The sequence below is a fragment of the Pteropus alecto genome, unplaced genomic scaffold (genome assembly GCF_000325575.1).
Source record: "Pteropus alecto unplaced genomic scaffold, ASM32557v1 scaffold43, whole genome shotgun sequence".
In the NCBI taxonomy this organism is placed as follows: domain Eukaryota; kingdom Metazoa; phylum Chordata; class Mammalia; order Chiroptera; family Pteropodidae; genus Pteropus; species Pteropus alecto.
The window spans coordinates 7,127,786-7,129,923 of NW_006435764.1; positions in this window are offsets into that span (position 1 = coordinate 7,127,786).

Sequence of the window (2,138 nt, forward strand, 5' to 3'; positions counted from 1 at the left end):
GGACTGAGAAGGGGCAGAGAGTGGAGGAAGGAGCCCTGCCCGCCCTGGATATCCACACTAAGAGCGGGAATGGAGAAATGGTGGCCAGGAGGGCAGGAGGCACCTCTACTGGACCTGTGACTTCAGAGAAACACTTCCCCTGGGCCCCCCACACCTAGCCGGGCTCACTCATTGAACGTAACTTCTCCCACTGTTCCCCTCTGGCCCACACAGGCCACTCCACATCAGCTTATCCTCGGTTCAAAAAATCATGCAGTGATCACCTACATAGAAAACCCAGTGGAATCTTCAAATGCTACTACCACTAAAACATGAGTGTGGCAAGGTCGTGAGTTAAGAGATCAATATTTTCAAAGAATTGCATTTCTATACACTAGCAATAAGCAACTGGAAATCAAAAATTTAAAGACAATACCATTTACAGTAGCATCAAAAAAATTGAAATATATGGAGACGATAAAAAAGATCAGTGATCGCCAGAGGTTCAGAGGGAGCGAAGATGGATGAATAGTTGGAACACGGGATTTTTAGGGCAAACTATTCCGTATGATACTATGTCATTATGCACGTTGAAACCCTCAATAAACTATAAGGTAGGTATTCGTATTATCCTCAGGCTGGGGAAGATTACGAGACACAGTTAAGAAATAATGGAGCCTACACTTGAATCCAGGTAGTAGACTTGACAGCAGAATTCATGCATGTGTGTACACACACACACACACACACACACACACACACACTGTGCTCCTACCTTGCTCCCTACTTTTCTCAAACCTTATGCATCTTGCTCCTCCAACATCACTTCCAGAGACAGGCACACATTGCCCCAGCCCCAGAGGGGAGGCAAGAGGACCAGCATGACTTGCACGGGCTCCGCAGGGCTGAGGGCAAACATGCCACCACACACCCAATGCGCAGGTACCCGCCAGAATCTCATTGGTTGTGGTCTCTGTTTCTAGACCTGCCCTTCTTTCCTGCCCTGACCCAGCGGATATTTAGCCTTAGCCCTGCCCCCCACCCTTACCTGGCCCTGCCCTCGATTCTACCAGCCCCTCTTCAAAGACCATCGGAGCTGGGAGAGTCCTTGGGGACCATCTAGTCCGTCTTCATCTCTCTCCTCACTTCATTTACGGAAGAGTAGACTGAGGCTGGGAGTGAGGCTATGGCTCCTTCTCTCCCACAAGGTTCTAGACTGCGCCTCCAGCATGACTCAAACAGTCCAGTGCCCTGACATACTAGATAACTTCTGGAACCAGAGCATCCTCCCCAGGCCAGGCCTACACTCTCCCCATGGGAGCCGGTTCTCACTGACCATCCCTCTCTCTTTCTGCACCTTTTTTCCTATTTCAGAAATTCACGGGCTCTGGTCCACCCTGGTACTTTTCCCAGGATCACCTTGTCTCACCTAGCTCATCAACCCCCTGGCTTCTGGGCTCTGGTGTCCCCTGTTCCCTTCCCAGTGCCCAGCACAGTGCGGGTGTTGCTTAGGCTGGGGCTGCGTTATCAATCTGGAGGAAGCAGGACATACGACAGGCTGCACTGTGTGGTTTCTAAACAGTGACTACTGGTTGAAAACCCTGGGGGCCTATGCTTGGATCGTGGGGCAAGGGAGCAAAGGATCTCCACGAGGATGATTGAGCCGGGACTGGGCTTTCATCCCTGTCTTCCTGCATCCCAGGTGGTTTGCAGAGTCACCTCACTGGCTGTTGGGGGCGGAAAATCTAGAGCAGGCCTGGCGCGTGAGAGGTCCGCAGGCCTGGGAGGAAAACATAGAGATACATACTCATCCCAGAAGTAAAGCAGCTTGAGGCCCAAGCAGGGCTGCTTGCTTCCCACGGTCTGGAACCCAGACCCGGCCTGGCTTCCCACCTCCCTCTCTGCATTGGCGCCATTTTCTGTTGGGAGGTCGCCCCACAGGAAAGGGCTTCCCTCCCTCTAATATTGCTCCCAACTCTTCCCTTTCTGAGCCTCTGGTCCTCTGTGGAAAGCGGAGGAAGGGCAGGGAAGGTTGGCCCCATGCTCCCTATCCCCGCGGGCTGGGCACGGTCCCATCTCTGACTCCTCAGAAGGCTCCAGCTTCACACAAAGCCCTGATGCCCCCAGCGAGAGGCCTTGCAAGCCGCAGGCCCCGCCCC